We start from the raw sequence: 27,761 nt of genomic DNA on the forward strand, positions 1-27,761 counted from the left end.
CCGTACTGTGCCACCAGTTGGAAGCAGAACTCCCCATTTATTTAATCACAGGAGGGCTGCTTAAAGTGTGACAGCACAGCATGTGCTAGTGTTTTTCCATAAATCAAATAAAAGGATGTAGTTCACACACTTGCTTGAGTCCATTGTCTAAGCTCCACTTGTCACAATAGGAAATGAGAGTTTCCAGTCTGTTTCCATTTAAAAAAACATACCATTTCTTCCTTATTGGTTTCTGATTAAGCTCCAACAAATAACTGCTAATATATATTAGCTTATTTTTTATAGGATGAGAACATTAACTCTGTTTGAGTGCTCCTAATTTTTTTAATCATACTATGTCTTTTCCGGACATTACACTGAAATTATTGGGATTTGTGAAGAGTAAGTAGATATTGATTTCAAGAGAGGAAAAAAAAAGCCTCTATAGACCCTGGTTAGAGAAGAGGATTTTTCCCTTTTCATAGAGAGGTTTAGAGCTACTGGCAAAACATTGGATGAGTGGTGCAAACTGTCTGGCTTTCATTTATAATACTGTCAGTGTATTCATGCCAGCCACTAATGACTACAGAAGAGAAGGCATCTTATGTTGCTAAAAAATCTAAATTATACTCCCGACAGGTTGACACTGATGCTCCAAAGTGCAGGTTTGAAAGATAATTCCTAATCTCAATAGAAAAGGGGTGTCAAATTCAATTTTATTGAGGGACTGATTGCATTTTTCCTTTTAACTCTGGAACACCACAGGAAAAAATATCCACCTGACTTGCTACTGAAGTATTTTCACTTGTTCTGTCTAAACACAAATACATTTAGCATAATGCTGCATGTTCTTTTGCACTCCTCTGGGTCACTGCCCATCCTGACTTGACGCATGATTCAATTTTAGTACAATAAACTTGTTTTATTACTTATATTGTGGTAGTGTCCAGAGGCCTATTGCATTAAGCACCACAAAATCTATAATAATGAGATATAGTCCCTGTCTCAAAGACATTACAATACAGGGCTCTAATAGGATAACTCATGCGACCTATCCTAGGTGACCTCTCCTAGCTCCTCCAGGACTCTGTATTTTCTAGAGACTTTGATGTTTTATGTCCTCTGTAACATCTGGTTTTAGTTTTAGAATAAGAAAGCCATTCTAGTCCAGATGGAGCCAGACAAGTGGTTTCTTCGCCATTGATGATACAGCCCCTTTTCTCAAAGAGATTTATTTTATTATTGCTTTTGTTTCCTATGGCTTCCCCCTTTTAAAGCCTCCTCTGAGCTAACTCCTAGGAACCAGGCAAGTGAATATCAAACTGATAACATCAGGCCCATATGACATTTATTAAAAATAACATATTTTCCACGCCAGGAATCAGCTAACAAAGCAAAGTCTTTTGTATTAACTGCGTAGAGTCTCAGGAAAATCTCGCCCTACATAGAATAATGTCTGTTGACTTCTGTGTAAATTCTGATATTTCAGCATATTTGAATCCTGAGAACAAACTTCCTGAGTGCATAACATTCTTTAAAACATGAAATCAAATGCTTGTTCTTCATGTTTCTTTTTGGGGGGTGAGGGAATGTGCTAGATGCAAGCATATTATGAAAAACAAACCAAGCAACTCCCTAATCCTAGTGGCAGACTTCCTTTTTTTCAGATAACCCCATTGGTATAGCCATGCACAGGCAAAGACTAGAGTGCTGATGAATTTAGACTGGTGTTAGTCTTGAAGAAATAAATAATATGACATTAAAAACAGTTCCTTATCAAGAGGAATTTGGTGGTGAAAAATAGTTTTATAAGCTTCCCAGTATACACAGTATTTAAGTGGGGTGGACCAAACCATCTAGAGAAAAATTTTTAAAAAACAACAAATAGTTTAGTAGCACTGCTACTAGACTATTTGTTATTTTTTAAGTTTTTCCTGTTACAGACGAACTCTGCTACCCTTCTGAAGCATCTAGATAAAGTGAGCCTAGGTCAGTGTAACTAGATATAATTGTCTGGATTGGTTCACAACAATGAGGTTAATTTTAAAAATAAATACTGATTTAAAAAAAATCGGAATGTCTTTGTTTTCAGACAGTGAACCCAGCCTTTGTATTTAACCAATATATATTTGGATCACTTCTGACTATTAACATGAATGAACCAAATTGTTACCCTATGCAAACATTTACTAAGGCAGTGTGAGATGTGTTCTGTAGTCTGATGAAACTTAAAGTGCCAATTAAAAATGATGAGTTGTTTTATGCCAATAGGCCAGACCCTGCAGTGCTCACTCATGCAAAATTCTAATTGACTCCAATCCAATGGGAGGTCTGCTGGCATATGAACAGTAGGGAACAGGGACAGAAGCACAGCCTCAGAAAACAAGTTCAGAAATCATAGGGGGAAGCATTTGGTGTTCACTGGAATCACCAGCAAATGTGTGCACCCTGTGGGGAGAGGGCTGAAAGGGAATTGGGGACACTCTAGTCTGTCCTCCCTCAAAGGCATGTTGCTGTGGCTCCCTTAAGATCTGTTCTGTCACAAACACCCTGTTCTCTTTACTCCCAGTGGGAAGTTTGACTGACTGGAGTCGAACAAGTAATTGATCCTACAAAGACATATGACCATGCCACCTCGTGCTGGAATCCATCTTGAATTTTGTACTTTTCCACAGAGGTGCGGGGAATTGAACAAAGACCTCCTACCCCAGGGAAATTCTGTATAAGGAATCTGAAGCAAATAATGATTGTCTTCAGCTGGCTTCACAGACTGCTCCCTCCCTGAGAGGATAAATGAAAATACTTGGAAACAAAAGAGCTCCAATGGGAGGGGAGGAGAAGAGCGCTGGTCGCAGGTCAGAAAGAAAAGCTCTTGTCTGATGAGGACTTTACCAGAAATAGGATCTAGGGTGAGAAATTATGATTTGTATCAACTTCTTTTAGTGCATTAGCCTTACACTTAAGGCTTAGCGTGTGGGTCTTGTTTTATATAAGCTTAATAAGTTACTTAGATCTATATTACTTGCAACTACTTAAATCCTACTTTTTATATCAATAAACAAAAGTGTAAATAATTGTTACTGCGGTGGAGGGGAAACAGCTGTGTATCTCTCTCGTTGATAAAGGGAGCAAACTTATGAGCTTGCTCTGTATAAAACTTTTATGCAGTGTAAACAGCTTTATCTGGGTTTTGACCCCATTGGGGCAGTGCACCTGACTGCTGTGTCTAGTCCCTGTGACTGACCTTTCCCAGCACTGAGCTGCTCTCAGTGTCTGCATTGCTCTGTGGTAGGCTGTTACCCAAACTCTGTGCCTTTTCTGGGGGAGACTAGAGGTTCTGACTCAACAGGACAGGATGCCGGGGTACCCCAGAGGGCAGTTAGGTGATCAGCCCATCAAGAGACAGTCTCATTGTGATCTCTGTGACTCTACCCATCATAACTAGTATCTAGAAAGGAAGGATGGACTAGTGTTTGTGGCATCATCTTGGAACTTAGGAATCCCAGGTTTATTGTCTGTTCTACAGAGCCCCACTGTTGCTTTGCCTCTCCATGCCTCAATGTCCCATCTGTAAAATAAGGCAATGGCACTTCCCTATATCACAAGAGTGAGTAGGATAAATACAGATATTACAGGGATGGGGTGAGTGTGAAATAATCTTGCAACCAGGATGGGGCAAATGGCGCTGTTGCTTAGGGTGGAAAGCTGCTGGGGCAGAAAAATGGGACAGAAAAATGAAAGGAAAAAAACAGCTGGAGGTGCAAATATGGTTGCATATCCCAGCTGCTCTGCATATAAGTATCTAAGATCTACATGCTATTGCAAACAGAAGTATGAGTCTTTGTATCAATGCAAATATTTTAGCAGGGGTGGGAGACAGATGTAGGGTTATAGTCATCATATTAATTTGTTTTAAGCTCTATGTGGTTTATCCTGGTTATTGTACAGCAGTGCTGACTCAGGCAGCCACTGACTTATTGCAGAGACTTGCACAAGTCCCTTCTTATCCTCTCTCTCTCCTCTCTCTTATTTATTAAAGATAGTATACTTCACATTGCAGTTAAGGATTAGTTGAATTTCATACAGCACTTTGAGCACCTTAACTGCCACGTAAATGTTATTATCACAGTTGAAATGCCAGTCATTGTTCCACTGGAGGTGGAATTTAATTACTCTTGGTTACTGACAGAGCAGTGAGGAGGATTTTTAGAGGTGTGTCATCATTTTAAAGCTTTGCTCCATTCTATCCAGTCTTGGGAGGGGATTGAAATGGTGACTGCTTTGGGAGGATTAGTGTAAATGGAAGGTAGGGAAGATACTTCTGATTTGTTCACATCCTCTACAACTCAATGGTACCTTCATACTGAGAACATTGGAGTAAGGCTATTTGATTGTAAAAAGATTCCATATGATGATGGTAAATTTTGATACAAAAAATGGACAGACAATATAAGTATCCCATTGAGTTATAGGACTCTCTTTACTAACTGCAGTAGATTAAGAACTTTACATTGGACATCTTAAAAATCTACAATACTGTATGTTATACGTTTTTTTTTAACTAGATACCATGCCACAGAACACACTTAATGAGAAATGCGGTGCTGTGAATTGTAGTCTCTTATTATGGCAGTGGTACAACTCCCATATACTAAAAGGCTGTGTCTACAATGACATGATTTTGCGCAAATACTTTTAACGGAAGAGTTTTTCCTTTAAAAGTATTTGTGCAAGAGAGCATCTATACTGGCATGTGCCTTTGCACAAAAGATTTGCTTTTGCGCAAAAGAATCCATGCCAGTGTAGACGCTTTCTTGCGCAAGAAAGCTCCGATGGCCATTTTAGCCATCAGGCTTTCTTGTGCAAGAAATTGATGTTACCTGTTTACACTGGCCTCTTGCTCAAGAACATTTTTGCGCAAAATCTTGCCAGTGTAGACACAGCCAAAGTGTTCACTGGGTTACCATATGTCTCACACAATAAATAAGCTAGACATTGACTCATGTTCTCCTTAGTACATTTTGATAAAATATAGCTATTGTACAGATATATCATACTCCATTTGTTGGTATTTAAAGAGTACAATTGTATAGAATAACAAAGATTTTTCTAAAGTGTGAGTTAAGTTTGCCGTTTCTTTTAGGGGAAGGTTAATTTGTATTGGTCACATCCAGTTTTTAATAGTTTTTTATGTGTTTGAACTCTAGCAATATTATAAATTATGAATATAAAGTGAAGTATTTAATTATCTGGTCGTCTCTAACCGAAAGAAAATCATTTTATTTGACAAACATCACTCTTTCATTGCAATTGGATCACAAAATTCATAAATCTATTTGATTTGAAATTTTACAAATTTTTCAAGTAAAAAGACATTTTAGTTTGCTCATTAACTGACCATTATGAGGATTCCCAAGTGATGTGGTATTGTTTCTTTTCCAAGATTGGAAGACTTGTGTAATTAACTAATATGCCAACGTATGCATTTTACAGTCTAATTCATTTTGGAATGAATTACAATTCATTTTAAAATTACTTTACAATTCATTTTCCCCCAATTATTAGCATTAGTATAGCTCTAACTTGCTAATGTTTATGAAAGGCAAACACCAAAAGGGTTGTGAATACAGTGAAATTGAAATTTACTTTTGAACATGAATAAATATTCATTAAGAATGTTTTTTGCAATATTTTATCTACTCTTTTTACTGAGTAAAAGGTCAATAGATGGGTAGATTACTCAGGTAGTAACATATGAAATAGATAATCTTGATACCAGTGTTTCATCTTGCCAATAAGTTGTACATCTATAACATATATTTGTTTACAAGCATTGTGAGAGTTAGGTGTTTACCAAATAGAAAATATATTCATTTAGCAGATCTATTTAGCAGATCTATTGGTTTTTTTTATCTCTTGTTTATGGAAATATGTTTCTTTATCGGGGTTGATTTAAAGAGGGACTCTTCATATTAGGAAAACTTTCAAACATCTATGACTTAAAACTCAAAGAAGGTTTACCTTCCTTCTAAGATTTATATCATATGAAAAACAAAGCTGCACATCTATACATTTAAATTTTACTGTTTAAAATAATCTCTTGCTCCTTATCTCCTCTTACTTTTCCACTGGGATCCTGGAATTCTGCATTGAAATATAATTCTGAAAATTACATGGTAGTCTTAGCCTTGTCTGCAGTGAAAGTAGGAGGAAGTCTTTACACCACAGATTACTCTGATCCCCATTTGGTTTATGTGTGGAGAACTCTACAGACATTGAGAAGATGGAAACTTTACTATCACAACTAATCCCACTGAATTCAGTTAGACAGTTCATAGTTGTAAAGCTAAGCATGTGCATAAGTGTCTACAGCATCAGGGCCACAGTCTGGAGGTGGCTGTGGAGCTACGATACAGTCCATCCCAACTGCTTTTTCTGTCTGGAAGTTAGAATATCAGCAGCTGTCCTCCTGCATCCTCTTTGCAGGTGTTTAGGTCCATCAGATCTGTCATAGATTAGGAAGTGCTACCCTTAAATTAGCTTCAGAATTCAAAAGCTTCAAGAGGTAGCTGAGTTAGTCTGTGCAGGATAAACTTAGAAAACAACAAATAGTCTTTATAGACTAACAAAACATGTAGATGCTATCATGAGCTTTCGTGGGCACAACCCACTTCTTCAGATGACTGAAGTAGAGTTTAGGATGTCCAGACCCAAAGTATAAACTCAATACTCCAGAAGTGGGTTGTGCCCACAAAAGCTCATGTTTTGTTAGTCTATAAAGTGCTACCAGACTATTTGTTATTTTTTAAGTTTATTCAGAATTCAAGTCTCTCTTTAAAAAGGAATCTCTCTCTCTCTCTCTCTCTCTCTCTCGCTTGTGAATGAACTATATAGCCTATATATCAGGAATATTAGTTAAAGGGGAATTCATTGTAATGAGTTTCACAGTAACAAAAAAGTTGAAAGTATTTGAAAGCTGAAGAAAATGTGGTCTACTCTGAGGACATGTGGTAAGTATAAATTGTTTTTCTCATAATAAAGAGACTGTATGGAGAACCAACCGCTGCTGAAGGTTGATCTGCGCTTGACTCATTTGTCACAAGAAATAGTAATAGTGTGCACACAGCTCACAGTTGTAGCCTGTGCTCCTGCAATCCCATTATGACACACCTCTGGTGCTCCGGTCTGTATTAATGGGTGCTCAGCAACCACCTCCACTCTAGAGCAGCCTTTACAATTCTTAAAAGAATTTTCTAGTGATTACCAGCTTGTGGGTTCTAAATAACCTTCATCCAATTTCAAGTAGAAAAATTGTATTTGCTTCATATAAACAATAATTCTTAATGCTTATTACATTTTGCAGTAATCGCTCTTGACTCATTTCCAAAAGACTGGCATTCCCTCCTCACCCCCCAGAAACTGCTCATAGAAATCCTAAAAGTAAAATTGTATCATTTTAACCCTATGCTATTGTTGCCGTTATATCCCTGTCCTCTGATTTCTAACAAATTATAGCTTTTTAAATGTTTTGTATGTCATTGTGAAGTTTACTATGCATGCTAAATGATTTGAGTTATTTAAATGGTATTGGAATAAATTACTGCCTTCATTATGACAGACAACAGATGAGTACATTATACTACTTAATCTCAGTTTCTTTAACTAAAATACCATGATTGCTTTCCATCCAGTAGTTCTGTAATTGTTCTCTTTGTATTTCACTATATGGCTTTGTAATAAAGCTAACACTGACTTTTTTGCTCTTGTTTTTTAAAAAGCACAAGTAATAACACACTTAGCTATCGTCAGGCAGATGATCAATTGTTTAGTTAATTCTTTTATACATGGGTCTGAATAGGACTGGCATACAGCTGTGTGAAACTTGGCACTTATGGTTTACTACCTTATTTTGTTTTGTGTTCGGGTTTTTATTTATTTTTGTGTTTGTTAAAAGTTCCATTAATTCGTTTCTCAGGTTCTCATTAGTAAATTGCATTTTATCTACCTAGGAAACCAGTCCTGATGAGACTTGAAGCAAGGACTCCAGGAAACTTAGGTATTTCAGCTAGGTGCTTACCTCACTAACCTACCTCTTCATCATTACATTAGCCAGGTGACTTAAGAACTTGAGACCTCTGTTTACTGATCTTTTCTCTTCAAGTTTTTCCTGGAAAGCTCACTTTGTAATTTCCCTAAAAGGTTCTTTTTCAGTAAGTGTTCCATAAAAAGTAAATCTGGTAGTGCACCAGAAAGGCTCAAATCAAACACTGCTTCTTGGCTATTCAGCATTAATGAGTCCAAGGGAAAAAAATACTCATCAGCATTGCATTGCACCCAGGGCTGCCTATGCTAGAAATCATGCTGTGTTTTGCTTACCTAGATTTCTGCTTTAAATGTTAGCTAACCGCGACTGACTGATGGACTTTGCTTTCTGTTTTACATTGTCCAGAGACACAAGTGCTGGCTGCTTTGAGTAGCTTGTGGAGCTGAGGCAGCCAGGGAGCCTGTCTGAAGGTCCTGCTTGGCCATGTTCCAGATCCAAATGTTTGATAGGCCGATTTGGCCCACAGGTTGTATTTTTTTGCCTGCCTCTGGTCTAAAGAAATTGCTTAAAGGGCCTATGCTCGGGGAAGCAAAGGTCAAGAAAGGTGTTGTGAACGTTATGTTAACGCTGTAAGTGTCTGTCCATAGTCAGGATGTAGCTAGATTGTGCATTTCAAGAAGCACTACCTGCTTGACTTCTCCTTGAAATTTTATAACTAACCTCTAGGGACAGCTTTAAAATGCTGCATTGCTATTTTTCTTTGCTTGTCCAGGCAAAGGTCCACTGGTTATATGCAACACTGATTTTAATTTGTGGAAGTCTATTAGATGCATATAAATAATCTTAGACTATTTTCAAAGCAGAGTTACAGAATAATATTACTACTTTAACTTGATGAGAAAAATGCAAGGTGTTCAAATTAGCTAGGTTTACACTCTTTCAAGTATTTGCCACACTAATAACTATATATGGATTGCAGTCCTAATGAAATCATTTTACAATGATCTTTCAATTAAATTGCATTCATTTTTAATTATCAACATCCACTGACCAGTGGTTTTTGTATATAACAGTAACTTTTTCATATTAATACAGTTTGTGATTAATATAGTTCTTACTCTGTCCATTTCTGTACTAAAAAGGGAAAGCATGAGTGGACATGGTGATGAAGTTAACCCCCAGTTAGTCCTGCCCAAGTTTCTCTTTATAGTTGGATGGAAGCCGGGTAGTTAAATTATTGCCATGCTAACATTCTAAATATTTCAGTGACAGTGTAAAAATAATTCACTGCTGCAGCGTAACACAAGCCTTTCAGTGTCCGTAACATTGTGTAAAAAAAACTGATTCAGTGAGTTAGACCCTGAGTACTGAGCTAAGTGTAAGATTGTGCCGACCTTCATGTCAAGGAGTTTATTTTAGGCTTCCATCAGACAGGTAGCTTACACAAATACTTCACCTTGACGTGCTCTTTTTGCTTGACTGGAACTGTTGTATGAACGAATTGCCCTTAGTTTGATGAACATGAACACTCTGCCACAGATCATACTCAGTTGGCCGTATGAGACAGAGACTTGGAAGATCTGAATTCTGTTTGTGATTCTGCCACTAGCCCTCAGTTTCCCTGTCTGAAAAATGGAATAATGATCCTATCTGTGTAACAGAAAGCGACTGATTAAAAGTGTGATACCAATGATGGGCAAGCAAGGATAGTGTATGAGCTTGTGAGTGGCCCTCCTTTGTCTCAGTGGGCTATAAGATAGAAATTGGGTAAGTGCTCTAACCATTATCCCCATTAATACATGGCACACCAGATAGTTCATAACAAGTAGAAATGCTTTAATCATTAATATATTAATATAACTGTCCCCAACTTCAAATATAACAAAAGAAACATTGGCACTTACTTTACAATACATCATACTCAGTGCGACTTCTGGTTGCATCTTTCCTTCACAAGCTTTCTTACATTATGAGTAAGGGAATGTGCAGACACATCACAATTCAGCACTGAGGGTTCCATCCATTAGTCTGTTGCATTTCTTGCAGCTGGTGTATCCCATTGCAGAAAAAGTCTGTGCAGGTGTGTGTAGATTCGAAAGATCGACATACAATGCAATGCTGGAGAACTAGACCCAGGGTATTCAACCAAAGTTCTGCTATACTTTTTCTCTTTCGCTCTTTAATTTTGTCTTCTCCCAGGGCACAAACATGAATTATTTTCTTCTCAAACTTCCTTTTATCAACCCCAAGCCTTTTGATGTACTATTCCACACTTGCTCAAATCAAATTCAAATAGATTTGAGAGCAATGAGAAGAAGGGCTTCAGATCTCTCAGGGAAGAAAAGTAGCTACCAGTGTGGACAGCACTTGTATGTGAAATGATGGATCATATTAATTTCCTTGATCAGAGTGTTTGCCTAGCTTTTTGTTTTCAAATTTAGGAAGCGAGTGTAGTCACATGAAGGTAACATGAAGTTGATATGAACTGTAGGTGTACCATGAATTTTCTGACACTAGCAATTACATGGGTAAGAGGTGGGGGACAGGTACATAAGTTGGAGTGCAGGGATAGGGTCCAGAGTGACCTAGACAAATTAGAGGATTGGGCCAAAAGAAATCTGAAGAGGTTCAACAAGAACAAGTGCAGAGTCCTGTACTTGGGGCAGAAGAATCCCAAGCATTGTTACAGGCTGGCTAAGTAGCAGTTGAGCAGAAAAGGACCTGGGGATTACAGTGAATGAGAAGCTGGATATGAGTCAAGTTGTACCCTTGTAGCCAAGAAGGCTAATGGCATATTAGGATGCATTAGGAGGAGCATTTCCACCAAATCTAGAGAAGTTATTATGCCCCTTTATTCGGCATTGGTGAGGCCACATCTGGAGTATTGCATTCAGTGCTTGGTCCCCCACAACAGAAGGGATGTGGACACATTGGAGAGGGTCCAATGGAGGGCAACCAAAATTATTAGGGGGCTGGAGCACATGACCTACGAGGAGAGGCTGAGGGATTTGGGCTTATTTAATCTGCAGAAGAAAAGAGTGAAGGGGGATTTGATAGCAGCCTTCAACTTCCTGAAAGGAGGTTCCAAAGAGGATGAGAGAGGCTTTCTCTATAGTGACAGAGGGCAGAATAAGGAGCAATGGTCTCAAGTTATGGTGGGGGAGGTCTAGGTTGGATATTAGGAAAAACTATTTCACTAGGAAGGTGATGAAGCACTGAAATGGGTCACCTAGTGAGGTGGTGGAATCTCCATACCTAGAGGTTTTTAAGTCCTGGCTTGGCAAAGCCCGGGCTGGGATGATTTACTTGGGATTGGTCCTGCTTTGGTCAAGGTGCTGGACTTGATGACCTCCTGAGGTCTCTTCCAGCCCTGGGGCTCTATGATTCTATTACTTCCCCCCTCTGCAATGTCTCATTCAACGCATGTAGGTGACTCATTTAGGTCAATGAGAAAAGCCACATCCAAAATCTAGTTTTTATCATCTAACTCTGGGTAAATTTGAGATTTCTGAGCAAGAAATTGCTTGATTTCTGGTAGAAGTGCCAGAAAGTGGTCCAGTACTTAATCACAGTTTAACCAGCGCACTTCATTGTGTGCAACGAGGTCTCCAGAGTCTGTCCACAAGTTCTACAAACTGACGGTGATGCAGGGGCGAGCACACAGGAAATTAACAATCTTTGTCTATTACTGCTTTCAGTCTGTCCCCCTTGTCAAGTTTAGCACAGAGCACTTCTTGGTGTATTATGCAATGCACCCCAAATGTGTCAGGTACAAAAGCTTTCAACAAAGCTTGGAGGGGCACTCATCTGTTGTAACTGATACCATTTTTTCCAAAGGTAATTTGTGATCTATGAAAAAAATCAGTAAATGTCTCAAAAAATATTGAGCCCTGTGCTCACTCATATATTCCCAAGATCTAGATATTCTTCTGTCATGTTCAGGTCACTGTCAACACAATGGAACCATATGCAGAGCTGAGCAATGTCGTTAATATCTTTGCATTCATCCAGCACCATACTGATAGCTGCACATTGATAGCCACACTTCAATGTGCAGTTCTGAAAACCTGCTCAGCAAGATCGGCAGCTCTATCTTGCAGTCTGCAACTCACAGTACACCTGCTGAATTACAGGCATTTAACACATTTAATAATTTCCAGTTGGTTTTTAAACCCATCAGATAAAACACCTGAGGGTTTGATGATGCATTGTTTCACTAACTCACCATCTGAGAATGACTTTCCATTTTTTGCAAGCAACCAAGCAATGCGGAAGCTAGCCAAGGTCACTGCGTCACTCTCATCTAATGCTCATTTAAGTACCCACTTGTGCATTTCCAGGGCTTCTTCAGCTTTCAGAGCTGTCGAGCACACTGGGCAGAGCCTACTGCAAATTTTGCTACATGAGAGGAATGGCATGTTTCATAATGCCAACTAATGTATTTTTTTGGAACGGATATCACCTCATTGCAAATTAAGCAAAATGGCCTCTCTTTCTGTTCAATAATGAAATAACCTTGTTCCCAACTCTCTGACATTTACCATTCTGCCCTCGTCACTGACTTTCCTCTTTTTGGTTGCTATGTCTGTACTTTGATTTTTCACTCGATTCTCCTTCTTTATCATGTCTTTTCAACACAAAGTGATCCATTACTGGGGCAAATTAAATTACCATCAAAAGAAACATAAAGAAGTGGAGGAAACGTGAGGCTCTCACAATGTTGTGTGCAATCAGCATGCACCTCACACGTGCCCTTCCTTTAAATGCCTGTCACTTCTCATTTTGCTAGGGCAAGGTCAAGCACTTTACTCCATGCTCCTCTCCCTCTCCACTTCTTCCCTCAACCCCCCCCCCACCTGGTTTCTTTCCCGGGCATGCCCCATCCCCTCTTCTCCTGCTTCCTCTCAGCACTTCAAAAGCACCATGAATTGGCGGACTTGTGCCCCTTTCCCTCTCCGATCTCTCTCCTTCCCTCCCAGAGCTTGAACTCTTCAAATCGGCTGATTCTCAGTGTTCATGTTCTGGGAGGGAGGGGAAGGAATAGGTAATGAGTAGGTAAGTGCGGGGGCTGCACATTAAACCCAGTGGGCTGCATGCAGGCTGCAGTTTGCCCACAACCGCACTATGCTATACCTGCCATTAATAATAGTAATAATCTATTACATATAAGAATTGTTAGTCATTCTTATTCCAAAGAAAATACTTGGTAGCTGAGCTAAATGCCTTGGTAGGCCTAGCAATCAACCACCACTTCAGAACAGTGGGTTCCAAAATGATCTGGAGAAATCTATTTTAGACAAAGGAAGAATCCAAGTTTAACACTTAGACTTTCCTTGAAAGTGGAATTTGAAGAAGAATTTGGGGTTCCACAAAATATGGGGCATAAGGGTATGCCTTACATGTTTACATAGACTGTAAAAGATAAAGCAATAAAAGTTAAAATATGCATAATTCTATTAGAACTAAGTGGTGGCTAATCCAGTGGAACATCTAAGGAAAATTGTCCTGTAAAATGGGAAAAGAGAGTATATGAATGAAAATGGAGATTATTCTAGTTTTGTAGCTACTTGGTTAATGATGTGCTGCCAATAGTTCAACAAAGATCTCCAACAAAAAATGTTCTGCTTTACCCTGTGATTTAAACCCCCTGTGTTGCAGAGCGGAGGAATGAGGAACTGGAGAATCTATTAATTTTTTTTTTCTAGTTTAAACAGATGCTTTCTCATAATCAAGGAGGGAGGCAACAGCACTTGGCAAACAAATGCATTTAACTGCATTTTGCTGGCAATGTTTTTACTTTTGTTTCTGAAATCTATTTTGAGTTCATTGATGTATAGAATTTGTTTCCTATAATATGAGAGAATGAGCTTTGGGGAGGATCCTTCCCTTCAAAAATTTCTTCAGAATCACTGGCGCTGAATGGATTTCTAAGCAAATGGTATTCTCTAGAGAAGAACGAGGATTAAAAATCCCCTCTGACAGATGCCTTGGCAGTACCAGAGAAGGATTTAAGACACTAGAGTTGGAGTGACTTCCCTGATCTGGCTTTGTTTCAGAACAGGATCCTACCACGGGGTTCCTGCCGGTTACCTCGGGTACATTCCGCATGTAGCAAAGATGTACAAATAAAATCCTGATCACTCCATAGCTGCTGCTTGATGCAAATGTAGAATGTGGAGGCTTACTTATTGTTTATGTCAGAGCAGCTTTATGCAAGCCTTCCTAGAGGATGTAATAGTTTTAATAGAAAATGCAGCAAGAAATATGACCCTAAAGCATCTCAATGCAAGAGGGCAAGGGACTCATTGATATCTGGTAGGGAGTTTCAGCTGGCCTGACAAGCTGAATGTACCCCAAACTCATTAATGTTGTAACCTGAGATCTCAAATAAGAGATCAGTGGAAAGCAAGTAACATACTAATCCTTAATATGATTGTGTGGTGAGTGTATGGAGGACAAATTTCAAAATTCCAAACATATTGGCAATTGTTATCAAAGTCTGTCTGCCAGGCAGGGCTAAAGTTAAGCCACCCTAGACAAAGGAACGTGGTCAGCAGGAAAAGGTATTTCCAAGGTACAAGAAGAGACTGCTGGAGTGCAAATGACACAGAAGGTACTTGGAGTTATCAAGAGAGCAGAGAGAGGAGACTGCAGGAAACGGAACAACTTGCATTTTAGCAAACACCAGCAGAGGAATGAAACGTCCTTCACCTGGAGGCTCTGAATGACCTTGAATGAACTTTGGGGAATAAACTTCTGAAGAACCATTTCCAAAGTTTACTGAAATATAAGGAGAGGGGGATATGCTATCTTAAGCTATCTTTCAGGAAGGAGACAAAGGAGACACTTTGGACTTTGTGGGAGATCCTGGCCATAGGAGTGATCCACCATCTTAGCGCAGGGCAGATGAGTGGAGAAACTCTTTGGAAGAAAGGCTGTCACTTTTGTTAAGTCCTAGCCCCTAGAAAGAGGGGTTTTGTCCCACCTCCCCCCCCCGAACTCACTTAACATCCCATCTCCCTTTGTTAATAAACTTGTTTTACTTTTAATGTAAACCAGCCAGTGCTTAATTTGTAATGAAGAGGTGCCAAGGCTCAAGCAATTAGGTGCCAGGGCTCAAGTGTGGCAAAGCAGTGCTGCGTGGCACAGGCGCTCAGGACACCTCAGGGTTGTATGCAGGCTAGAAGTGTCCAGACAGAGACCACAGGAATAAAGCATTTTGGGGCACCCAAGGTTGCAGAGCAGGAGATGACACATCCTCTCACTGGTTTGGATTGTACTCTCACATGTGACAGGGAGGTATTGGTTTTCATTATTCTGTCAATAAGATCCTACTTGAATCGTGGGGTTGATCATCAAATAATTGCAGCTGAGTTGGAGATAAGACATGGAAAATAATGGAATAGTAATAATGAGCCTTTATTAACAGCAGTAATTTGGGAAAGCCAGAGCAGGGCTAAGCGTTTAAGAAAAATTTGCTGGCACAATATAAACACTCAAGTATTGTGTAATGCCTGCTAATTTGTTTGATTGGTAGACATTTTGTGGCAACTATATTACATTCATTAAAAAAGAAGTGGTACAGTGTGAATTCAGAAGACAACAAAGTCTTAACACAACTGCTTATAGAAATCAAGTCCGGTCACTTTAGCCTTTTACAATTTACAGGCATTGACTGTTACAGCAGTATTACTTGCACACTCAAAATATATGCCAAATAAGCTAATTAAAATAAAAATTATGGGGAAAGCCTAATATTGCAAGATCTGCAATTTCCATAATATCATTAATGAAGTTAATGAACCTTTATCTGTAAGCGTACTAGAAGATTTACCAGGCATTGCTCGGGTCCTTGACTCAATTTTTGTTTTTTGGAAAATAAAATGAGAAGGTACATGCTTCCTTTAAATCATTGCTCTGGGGTGGGGCTAGGGATGAGAGTTTCAGTATGCAGGCTGCCCCAGTGAGAGAGGACAACCCTAGTCTAGCCCCCTCTTGCCACAGCAGCTTTGGGCCAGGTGAGAAGCACCTCTCCAAGGCTGCTGCAGCTCCAAGGCTGCTGCAGCTGGTTGGGGCAGGTCCCAGTTTGTCTAACCCCTGAGCTACCCAGCCACAGTGAGGAATACAGTAAACTGTGTACTTTTCCCTTGCTCCCTGATGAAAGGGAAGAGACGACAATGTTTCAGTACTAAATGGGGAGAGGGAGGGGGATTGTCTCTTTTCTTTATAGTTTCTGAGAAGCAATCCCATTCTAGGCATACCCCATATTCCTGGCACCACCAAACCCTTACCTTGATTTAAGTTATGATAAGAGGAAGCTGTATACCAAATTTGATGGTTTTCACCCTTACCATTTAGGAGGAATTCTTGAATAGACAGAAAGGCAGGCTCTCTCAAATACACTGTAGATGTAATTTCAATAATGGATGCCCATCCTGAGTTCTTTGAGTGTGCTGGAAATAATTAAATTAACAGCTTATACCTTATCCATCATAATGGACTATAAGTGTATTAATTCTAGCAAAGGCAACCAAGTAACTTTTCTCCCCGTGCTCCCAATGATAAAAGTAAATTCCACTCCCGTTTCCTAGGGCTGGATGAAGAGAAAGGCAGTGTGTCTGGGAGACTAAGAAATCTAAACTCTCGTGGGCCAGGGTGGGGAACAAGTTACAGGGTCAAAATGCATTCATAGACACTGCCCTGTCTAAATGGCCTTGCTGCCATTTAGAGGAAGGGCCTTTCAGTTGGTTCTGAAATGTAGCATTTACTCTGCTTCTATGAGAGAGAGAGATCCAAACAGCTCCAAACTATAACATTTAAATCCAGTGTTAATAAATTTTTCATGTCCAAGGTAATTTCTCTGTGACACAATGATAATATACTATGTGTAAGGTTTCAGTTGGTAGGGCTGGCTGGTTCTTTATAAACTTAAACAGGATAGAAATTCCCTGTGAAAATGAGCTCATAAAGAAGTATATTTCCATAACTATATTATCCAGTGCTGATGATTTTTATGCTTGAAAGAGTAGAGAATTAATAGCTGTCAGTAAATACAAAATCTCTGTGTGGTAACTGACAGATTAAATACTAGGGATTCCAGAGGAGATTAGTCCACATTCTAAAACTGTGGATGTCAGTATTATTTTATATCCTGTTGCTGAATAAAGTTGCCTTGTGTTTCATATAAAATTAGGGATCTGTCTCTGATCCATTCATTCTTTTCTGTCCCCTTTCTCTTTCATTTTAGTGTATTCACATTGGCACTCTTACAATGGTTTGTATTTTCCTTTCCTGTGGAGGTCAGGCAATGACTAGGATGCAAGAGAACCACCAGGGCAGACTCATGGATATAAACCCATCAAAGAAATAAAATAGGTGGCCCATTGGTTGGTCCTAATTTAAAATTCAGCGTGATTGTTCTGAGGCAGGAGTGGGAATAACAGAGAGCTAAGGACCTGTGGGTAGAAGCTGGTATTGCAAGCAGAAGTAATGGCAGAGTTCAGGCAAACAGGAAATCAGTAGGAAGAAAGAAGGAAATAGGTAGCAAAACAAATGTAGGATTTGAAAATGTAAACGTAGTGCATGCAATATCTGTGACCTACCAAATATGACTTCACCCAGTTTGCCGGGATTGTTCCCATGTGTATATATAGAATCTGGTAGCCTAGCTGGCCATTTGATTGCTATGCAGGGAACACTAACTTACTAGCACTAGATTAGTATTTGTATTTATATAGTAGCTATCAACTGTTCTTTAGTGTTCTAGAACTTTGCAATAAAATGGCTGCATATTAAATTATGCAAAGCATGACAATTGTTTTTAAAAACAAGTACAAGTTAAATCTTTGCATGTTCCTTGGATGTTCCCAGACCAGAGAGCCCCAGACAACAATATGATCAACCCATCCCCATGCTTTATGAAGTGAACTTATGGATATAAATATGTATAACTCCAAGATGCTTTGGGCAAATTGCCTCATGTAACCTATCAATCTTAATGTGCACTTAACGTCCATTATGATCTCAAAAGACTCCTTGGCTGTGCTTCCCAGGGTGCTGACAAGACCCCTGCCACTCGCCTTCTTGTTCTCTGGGGTTTTTCACTACCCAGTCCTGCCGGGCCAGCTCCCTGATCTCCCCAGCCAAGGCACAGAGTTGAGATCACTGCCCCTCTGAGCAGCAGTACAGACACTGAAACTCTTCAGGGCCAAAAAAAAAAAATACAGTTTTGGGAACAGCCTCTCGGGATACCACTCCCCAAATGGGATCAACCGCCCAAATAAATTATTTAGGTAAGCCCCCTTTAACAATGAAAGGAGGAATGTACACACTGATTGCCCCTTCCCTTCCTCCCCCCAGTAACAATTATTTACACTGGGCTTGAAATTAAATAAAAGTGATTTTATTAAGTACAAGCAATAGGGTTTAAGTGATTATAAGTGAAAACAGGCAGAGCAAATAGATTACAAATGTAAAATAACAGAAAATGCATAGCTAATTCTAACACTAAAACCTCAGTACAAACTTATTACAAACTCACTCTAAAACTGTTCGTGTTCTAGCTAAGCCTTCAAAACCAGAGAAATCTCTTTTTCCCATTGACCTTTGGTTCATTCTCCTGGGAGTGGCATGCCAGCCAAAGACAAAGACCTGCTAGCTTCCTATTGTTTTATACATTCTACTCTGGGCAGGAATTCTGTTTCTACATACCACCCTTCCATTACTTGGTCAGCCCCTTCATGTGACTTCTTCAGACCAACCTCTGCTAAGACTTGGAGGACAAAGGAGATTGCTTACAGTTGGTCATCTTGACATTGAAGGTAACACCCTTGATGGCTTTCATTTGCACATTTAAAACCATCCGTACTCGTTATATCTAACTTTACACACAAGAGTCATGCATACACCAAAATAAGATATGCCGACCCAACGGATTAAGACATTAAGATGTCCCTGCAAGGGGTGCATGGTGCCTAGAGGGAACCACCTGCTGCTCTGAACAGCTGATGGTTCCCCCTGGTGGAGGGAGGAGATTTTTCACACTTCCCCCACCCCAGGCCAATCAGGACCTACGGGCAGGGGAGCACATGAAGTCTCTCACCCCCAGACTGCCAGAGGCATGCAGTGGCTAGAGGGAACTGCCTGCTGTTCCCTCTAGTCACTGCATCCCGCTGGTAGGGCAGGAGGTGAGAGACTTTATACCATACACCACCCCCAAATCCTGAGTGCCGGATCCAGACTGTGGGCCATATCTTGCCCACCCCTGCTCTATGTGCAGGTCTTGTGAAAGGGTCCTCAGATCTTTCACAGTGCCTGCACCAGGGGAATCCTCCAGTGGCTGGATACAGTTTTCTAGGGTTCCATTAGCCCAGGCTGGCTCTTTTCACTCAGTGTAAAGGGGCTGGAATAGGGGTGAGTGTCTCATATGCACAGTGTGTTATGCCTGCTCTTATAAACCCTAAGTTCCAATATCAAAACTTGTATTCACTTCAGTGGGACCAGGATTTCACTCCATGTGCCCTGGGGTGCTACAACGTATGATGTCAGAGAACATAAAGCATATGGGATTCAGTTCATTAAGAACCGTAAAAGTTAAAACCAAATTTTCAAACTTGGTTTATGCCTGTGCACTCAATTAATGGTAGGCAGAACCTTTTCTGCTCACGGAAATCTGAGCAGATCTGCTGCATGGGCTGGGAGCAATAGTAGTTACAGAGTAGTCTAACCTGGTGTTACAAAAATGAGTAGTCCTGTAGCACCTTAGTGACTAACTAAAAATATACATAGTATCATGAGAGTTCGTGGGCAAAACCCACTTCCTCAGATGAACAGAGTGGAGCAGTGGTGTTACAAAGGTATGCGTCATAGTCATCCAATTCACATGGGAGAGAACCAGCTACAATATTGCATCTTTCTTATGATAGTTAAAAACCCTCTGACAATGAGCACTGTGAGATCTCCTAACGTGGGCTTAGATCAAGAGGTGGGCCTAGCCCCCAATGCTTCTCGGTGATGGAGCAACAGTGATTGGCACTCTATATTTCTTTCTCATCCAATCAGTGCCATTTCAGTTTTGCTTGGGTTCAGACTGAGCCAGTTTCAAGCCCCCAGTTCTGTATTTCAGTGATCTACCTGTCAAGACAGCCAGTAATCCCTTCAGGTTCTGGAACACATGGGTATCATTCACATAAAATAGCATAATTCAGAGTTATCACTGAAGAGCAGAAAAGCTGAAGAATATCTGAGACCTCTCCAACATCTGGAGAGCGTTGCACATAACCCAGCAAGGTCTGATCAGAACGAATTAATTTATCATTCTTAGACAAGGCAGCTGCCCACTGAAATCAACCTGAATGGCCCTGAAAGTTGGCAGAACAGGCTTGGAAGTGTGGACTCTTTGTTTAGACAATTGACCTAATGCAGCTAAGTTCAACCTAAATTCCGAGTGTAGACCAGGGCTAATAAATCTAGTGACATCAAGGCCAGGCCTACCCTTTGTGCTCTGCAAATCACTAGTGACTCTTGTAACAGTGTCCACTGCAGTTAGTGCTATGCGGCAAAGATTTAACTCTGACCTTTTAAAATCCTGGCCCTGAGCATTTTGAGACAAGAAAATAAATATCCGTTTCTCCCCAGTATTCCTGTGTGTTGCATGCACATTACAATGTGGACTCAGTCTGTCCCTGAAACCAGATTGAAATGTGCCATATAAATCACTATTGCCCAAGTGTTCCTGCAGCTGCTTCATGTCTCCAAAGCCTTAGTCAAAAATGCAAAGGTAGAAACTGGTTAATAATAACCAAAACACAGATAGGCCTTTATAAATGTTTTCAAATCAAGGGACCTTGTGCCTCTCCTAATGAGGTTTCAGCTTTGTATGCAAAGACAGGCTGTTCTTCTTCTAGCAGTCCTGTAGGAACTCAGATTGGCAAAGAGCCAAATCCCCCAAAGAAGACTGATGTTCCTGTAACACGTTAAGTAATTCTAAATGAGAGGTAACAATGACACTTACAATTTTCACCACACGCAGGAAGTGATACTCAGTGCTTCAGTGCACTGTTTCAGGTGTGAAGCCTACGCAAGCCAGAGGCAAAGCATTCTGGGTAGCAGGTGCACTGTTAGGGAGTTCACTCTTCTCATGAATTCACTTATGCCTCTTCTGGCCTGCATTTGGGAAGCACAGCAGGAGACATCTCTATCCTGGTCTTTCATTGACCTTGCCCCCTTGAAATTCCCTGCACTGGACATTAAACTTGTATGTTTATTTTCTCTCTCTGTATATAACAATTGTTTTCTGTGGGACAATCGAGTGACATCATCACTAGGGATGTGAGTGACTAGGGACTACATCACTTGGGATGTAAGCATGCGCTTATTGGATAGTCGACTAATAACTTTACTCTATCAGAGAGGCAGCAAAAGGGGGGGGGAGCAGATGCCAGAGCTGGAAGGAGCCAGCTTAAAAACTGGTCGTCCCCCCCACACCATCTCTGCAGGGGAGGCAGAGATATAGTAGGGGCAGGGGTGCAAGCTGTGAGTCAGCTGTCCCTGTTCATGCTTGGCCCCTCTGCTGTGCTTTAGGCTTTAAAACGTATAAAGGACCTGAAGGCTGCAGTACCCCCTCCATCAACTGACTAGTCAATCAGCTGACTAAATGCGTTTTAACATTTCTAATCATCATGTCACTCTGCATCCACAGGACTAAAGCCCCGCCTACTCCCAGCCTGGCTCTTCCCATGGGCACATGTCCAGGCGGAGAGCTGGGGCTGTCTGCGGCCCTGGCCCTCCCCTTCCCTTCCCAGCACCTGCGGGGGAGAGCCATAGCTGCCATGGCCTGGGCCCAGCCCCCCTCCCGGGGGCCAGGAGGAGAGATGGGAACTGATTCAGCCTAGGCCCAGCCCCCGTCCCGACTGCCGTGGGGAGATACCAGGACTGGTGCAGCCTCAGGCCGGTATAGCCTTAGCCTGGCCCACTTTGGACTGCCTGGGCAGTGGGTGGGGGGCAAAGAGCTGTGGCCTCCTCAGGGGCAGGGAGGAAGAGCTGCAGGCGGAGCCAGGCCCTCCCCCATGGCTGGGGCCTGGGGCAGGAGGCGGGGGGCAGCAAAGAGCCAGGGCTATAGGAAGGGACAGCCAGGACCTCCATGGTGGCTGGGGGGAGGTGGACTGATGGGGTGGGGTGGGCAAAGGGCTGGGGCCACCCTGGAGGCAGGGGTAGAGCTGGGGCAGCCTCAGCCCCCTTCCTGGTGGGTAGGGGGGAAGAGCCAGGGCCAGCAGAGAGAGGCTGCTCTGGCTCTAGGCCCTCCCCCCACAACCTCTGGATCTTCCGGGGCTGACCCTGGCTGAGAGGAGGGCTGGCGAGCATAGGGAACACAGAGTGCAGTTCCCTAGTAAAATATGACAGATTATTATTCGTGTGAGATGATGTATGGATTTAATCTAGTGCTCAGAAAATGAGTTTAAACTGGATAAACTGTAATGTTATAAGCACATGCTTAGCCGAACTTCTCCGTTTTCTCTTGCCATATGGAAATAGGTAGAGCACACCCTCATAATACTGTTTTTGTCCAAGGCTATGCAGTTACTTGTCTTCCTAATGTGCTCTAATAGCTAATGTAGGAGATTGGGACAGGAAACCCCCCCAGGTAACAATGTAATGAACCATGGCTGCATAAATACAGTCACCCTGTGTGTCAGCAGGGAACAAACTTGAGACCATCAGCACCAAAGGCACAATGTAATGTGACTTGACTAAAGAAGAGCTCTTTTAACTATGAATAAGAAGCAAGCTGTTAACTCTGGGTCAGGAAGAGACAGAATCGCATGACACATCCTGTGAATTATATATGCACCAAAAAGAGGTATGTGAGTGTAAGGAATTGAAAACCTAATAGGCAGTATGTGTAAATTAACATCATTTACACATTTCAGTGAGCAAAATTAAACATGAATACCAAAACATATTTAACATGCTCTAATGTGCCCTTAAAACTCTATCTTGAGATATGTAACTTATTCTCAACTGCTGTTGGTTTGCAGGTGGTTGTTGCGGGGTGGTTTGTTTTTTTTTTAAACTAACTCTTAACATGCTTGGGAATGAAGGTGTTTTTCTCTGGATTTTTGGAGGGTTGTTCTTTCATGCCCTAATATTGTACTAAGGCTTGTACATACCTTGCAAATGGTCTGATGGGGGAGCAAGCACAAGCATTTCTTGTGATGAAAAGAGGCTTCTCGGCACTTGGTTCTTAATATAATATACCATCTCAAAGAACTGGAAGGGACCTTGAGAGGTCATTGAGTCCAGTCCCCTGCCCTCCCAGCAGGACCAAGTACCATCCCTGACAGATATGCCCCAGCTCTCTAAATGGCCCCCTCAAGGATTGAGCTCTAACAACCCTGGGTTTAGCAGGCCAATGCTCAAACCACTGAGCTATCCATCTCCCCCGCTTCTGGTGGGGCAATACCTTGAGAATCTGTTCTGATGATTGCTGGTTGCTTTTCAACCTGTGTACATTCCATGTCTTGCTGATTAAGTCTCAGGCCATGTCTACAGTAGGAAACTATTGAAATTACTAAAATTGACTTAACACCTGATTTAACAAAATCAAAATAACATGTCTCCACTATGGGGAAGTCTCAAAATAAGTTAGAATTAGTCTGAAATAGCGTGGCCACATTGAATGACTTAGAGCCCCTGGCAGCACTCTGGGGAGGGCACGAGGAGCGTGGATACTTCCTGTGATTACTTGGTCAGGCAGGCTGTGCTACATGCTTTCAGGGGCTCCTCCCTATGGCCGCGTCTCACAAGCCACTCCTCCATTGCCTCCCCCCTCACGGGATGCAAAAGGGATGCAGCGGGCATGTGCCTTCTTGTGCTCTGGTTGCCCTTGTGGGGCAGGACTCATAGCATGTAGCCAGAGTTGCTGCAAAACAGTGCCAGGCTCATGGGCCTCATGCTGCACCTCATGATGCAGTACTTCCAAACTACCTGGCTGTTGCTCCAAGAATTATTTTAAAATAGCGACACTAGGGTGTCCACACTATCAGGATTTCAAAATTTACGTTATGCCTGATGAAAAGCAGGAGTACAGATTTTTAAATAAGCTTTCAAAATAATGATAGTTTAAATACTTCATTTATAAATTTGACTTTAGGGGGGTTATTTCAAAATAGGGGGCGTAGAATAGGGCCTAGTGAAGTGCCTGTTTTACTATCCGCCACATCTGCATTATTTGTCTCTTGTACATAGTAGATGAATGTGTTTGTGGTTTCAGTGAAGGAAATGTCCTATGTTGTGTGAACAAGGATTCATCTGCTCAGTACACACAGATTGCTTCCAAGTGCATGATCTGTCCTGAGGGAATTGTTGGTCATAATAGTTTCTTTTGTTTGTTTTTTGCATTTCTCTTGCTGTCTTTGTTGTTGTAAGGCTGGGATTATAGCAGGGGAGAGCAATAAGTGGCCTGCAGGCCGGACATGGGTGGCCAGGGTTAGCCTCTAGCGGGCTGTCAGATACTTTAACGGAATGTCCACAGGTACGGCTGCTCACAGGTTCTGTTGGCCACGGTTTGCTGTTCCTGGCCAGTGGGAGAAGTGGAAAGCGGCATAGGACGCTTATTTCCTATCTCTGGTAATAAGAACCAAGGCTATGTTTACACTACAAAGAAAAGTTGGAAAAAGATATGCAAATTGCAAACCACAATTTGCATATCTTTTTCCGCTTTTCTTCCGAAAGAGGCTATTCCAACATTTGGCCCATCTACATGGGGTCAAATGGCAGAGAAAAGCCTCTTTCGGAACATCCTTTCTTCCTCGTAGAACGAGGTTTACAGGGATGCTGAAAAAACGCGTCTGCTTTTCCGACATTTTTTTCGGAAAAACAGACGCATTCCTTGGATGTGGCAGAGCTTTTCCAGGATACCTCTGGTTCTTGACATCAAGCATTGTATCAAGCTGCTATTAAGGCCTTCTGTGTGATGGCTGTGATAGAGCTATCATAATTTTAATTAGACTTTACTTGGTTGCAATTTCACTTTCTTCTCTTGTAGAATATGGAGGAAGTCTTTACCTGGCACATTCATTAATTCCCCTCTGTCTGGCCATTTTTTGTGTGTTTGTGAGCTGCTGCCTTGTCCTTGCATCTGGTGTTAGTTTGAACTTTACAAATCACCTTTTTTCTTCTGTTTTGATCTGCAGGAATGTCATAAATGCACAATCTCTGAATCTCTGCTTGTTTCCTGATATGCTGGATATTTTTTGTTTTTCTTGTCTGCTAGCTTTGGCATAATGGTTTCTCTTGCCACAGTTATTGCATATAACTCCCATGTGCAAGGCATTACCATTATCAAGTTTTTCTCCACTGTACAATAAGATCTTCCTTTGCATTTCATTTATATTTTCTGCTTTGTAGCGGAGCATTCGATTTTGCCTAGAATTTTTTCCTTGAATTTTCATGCTTTCCCTGGGTTACTTGAATTGTCTCGATGTCTAGTGCACGTAAGCTCTGGCTGTGAGCTTGTTTCTGAGTTTCACATATGGCTATAGCTCTTAGTAAAGTTTGTGGGGGCTCTCTGAGTATTCTCATTCAAGCTCCAGCATTGTTTGTCCCTGTCACTACTCTATTATAGATTAGTTCATCTTTTAAGAGTTGATAAATGCATGAGCCAGCCATTTTGTACAGTTTGACAATGTACTGATATATTGCTTCTCCAGATACTTGATACAAATTGTTGAAAAAAATGCCTTTCTTATTTGACATTTCTTGTGGGCTGAAAATGTGTGGCTTTTTTTTTTTTTTTAGTACTTCTAGGATTCTACATTTTCTTCACAGTCTGCTGCTGACATAGCCAGATGTGGTTGGAACATGTGGCAGCCTTTCTCCATTGCAGCTAATAGTGTGGCTGCTTCTATTTTGCTTTTCTTTTTATTTAGCTTTCTTGCAATTTGTTCCTCACTCTCTGTGATCTAAAGAATATCCAGTTGTTTAATTCTTCGCCTTTCATGTCCATCTGCTTGGAGAGAGGAATTTGTTATGCTTCCATGATTGTTTTGTGTGTATTTGCTTGTGTTACAGTATTCATAGTTTCTGATTTCCCAACAGCCAACTCACTTCTGACAGTGTTTAAACATAAAAAGAGAGCAAGCTAAGATACTGCACCACTATAGATCATCTCATCTGAAGACGTGGACTTTGCCCAGTAAAGTTCATGATATTATCTATATATTTTTGTTACTCTCTAAGGTGCCACAGGAGTACTTGTTGATTCAGGCTTTATTCTTTCTTCCATATAATATTATCGTCTCTTCAAAAGGCACTTTCCAAACATAGAAAGTTGTCTACATTTCTAGATGTTGCCTTTCACATAGGCATGATATGCTATAACACCCCACATTGGAAAGCTGTCTTTCATAAGACATTGGCCTTTGGAAAAGTGCTTAAATATTTCCCCTCTTAATTAGCCTATCTGTAAATGGAATGTGTTAAGGCTTCACTAAGTAATGTCTATAAAATGCTTGGAAAGCCTTGGATTATTACAATTAAAAACTTACTTTTGGCATTATTGCAATTGAACTCTGCGCTGATTCCTTCCTTCCCTTTGCTCCTTTGTCCCCACAGCAGAATCCTTCCTCTGGCTAGTGTACAGCAGCATCAACACCTTTCCATTTCACCAGTTCTTTGCTATAAGATAATATTGCTTGAGCCTTATCCATATTGAACAGTGTTTACTATTAGTCCAGGCACCTATACTTAAATGGTGTGATTCCTTCTGTATTTGACCCCATTGTTCATCCACACTTATTTATAACCATTCAATATTTAAAAGTCAAATCTTTCTATGCTTGTATTCATTAACTCTCTTCTGCCCTGATTCCTAACACTTATATCCATTCTCTTGAACTGTTCAATTTCTTCTCAGAATATAGCTGGACTGCCCTTGGAGGGAAATCTCCATGCCAGCATAGAAAGCAGCATTAGACGTTATTGCAGATTCTCTCAGTACCTGTATTGCTGTGTCCTACTGGTTTCAGGTAGATGAATCAGTGAAAAGCTGCCCATTTCCCAACCCTGTCCCTACTTGGCTTTATTTTCCAGAGCCGCAGGGAAGGGAAGGGGTTTCTGAGGAGGCAGAAAGAGTACTCCAGTAGCAGTACTCCCTCCTTTGGACCTTCTAGTAGGATGCTGTTTGCATAAGCTCCCTTCTCTTTATGTGAGCTTAAAGGAATAAGGGGAGAATCTTTTACTTTAGCTATTAACCTTTGGTTCTTGCCCTTTGGTTTGTGTTCAAGGTCTTATGTCGGTCATTTGTTTAAACATAATTCCTCATCTTTTCTAAGTAACCTTCCTCCTAAAATGTAGTGAGGTACTTCCAGACTCTCTCATTCTGTGTCTCTCTGAAATGAATGTGGTAGCAGTATGTTTGCAGTATCCTCAAAGAATCTCACATGATTAGAGCCCAGGTTTTTCCTTTTGGAATTAGATCATGTTCCTTCCAAAAGGAAGTTCAGGCCCATTGTTCCTGTCTCTGGTCTTGTAAGAAAGTATTTTCCCTTAGTGCAAGTTGGTCTAAATTCTCTGATTTCCTGATGCGTATGTCCAAGTCCATGCTTGTCTAAGGCTTTTCACTTATTTTAAGGGTCGCTCTACTGATCCTATATATAAATGTGACCCTTCTGTGTCACAGCACCAGCAGCAGACAGGAGTGGGTTCAATATCTCTAGGGCTTACGCTCCATCCATCCATC

At 41.0% G+C, this 27,761-nt stretch overlaps 1 protein-coding gene and 1 long non-coding RNA gene across 4 annotated transcripts in view; one reads left to right on the plus strand and one right to left on the minus strand.

The window, feature by feature from the left end:
• The window catches only part of LOC112546977 (uncharacterized), a 29,579-nt gene extending 8,404 nt beyond the window's left edge, over positions 1-21,175 (minus strand). Inside the window, exons 1-2 of the long non-coding RNA XR_016350256.1 lie at positions 21,036-21,175; positions 16,375-16,476 (exon numbers count right to left, since the gene is read on the minus strand). This is a non-coding gene — a long non-coding RNA (uncharacterized LOC112546977). The remainder of the gene's footprint in view (positions 1-16,374; positions 16,477-21,035) is intronic.
• ST6GALNAC3 (ST6 N-acetylgalactosaminide alpha-2,6-sialyltransferase 3) overlaps positions 1-27,761 on the plus strand; it is a 339,199-nt gene that overhangs the window by 47,526 nt on the left and 263,912 nt on the right. The gene's annotated exons all lie outside the window — the stretch shown is intronic.

This window comes from Pelodiscus sinensis, chromosome 9, assembly GCF_052426305.1.
Source record: "Pelodiscus sinensis isolate ZL-2025 chromosome 9, ASM5242630v1, whole genome shotgun sequence".
In the NCBI taxonomy this organism is placed as follows: Eukaryota; Metazoa; Chordata; order Testudines; family Trionychidae; genus Pelodiscus; species Pelodiscus sinensis.